This window comes from Crocuta crocuta, unplaced genomic scaffold (assembly GCF_008692635.1).
Source record: "Crocuta crocuta isolate KB4526 unplaced genomic scaffold, BGI_CrCroc_1.0 scaffold364, whole genome shotgun sequence".
Taxonomy (NCBI): Eukaryota; Metazoa; Chordata; class Mammalia; order Carnivora; family Hyaenidae; genus Crocuta; species Crocuta crocuta.
This window is the reverse complement of record NW_027532603.1, coordinates 511,360-511,617: the sequence shown is the minus strand read 5'-3', so window position 1 is coordinate 511,617 and position 258 is coordinate 511,360. Positions and strand designations below refer to the sequence as shown.

Here is a 258-nt window from a genome sequence, read left to right as displayed (position 1 = left end):
CTCCCGGAGCCCCGGCCCCTCCCGCCGGCCAGGCCCCCGGGCCGCCGCCCCGGACACCGAGGGAACGCGGAGGAGGAAGGGGGAGCCAGGGGACTGACCGGCGACATGAGCCGCCTCAGCCCAGGCTCGGCCGACCCGCGCCCCCCGCTCCCTCTGGGGCCGGCTGGGCTCCCCGTCCCTCACTCACCCCCCCCGGTCCGGAGCCTCCTCCACCTCCTCCTCCACCTCCTCCCTCTTCTCGGCCGTGGCTCCTGCTCC

General features: G+C 78.3%; 1 protein-coding gene across 1 annotated transcript in view; it reads right to left on the bottom strand.

Annotated features, from left to right (window-relative positions):
• Positions 1-258, bottom strand: part of RAP1A (RAP1A, member of RAS oncogene family) — a 75,210-nt gene extending 74,952 nt beyond the window's left edge. The window contains exon 1 of the mRNA XM_077780155.1: positions 188-258. The gene's annotated coding sequence lies outside the window, so the exon portion shown is untranslated. The remainder of the gene's footprint in view (positions 1-187) is intronic.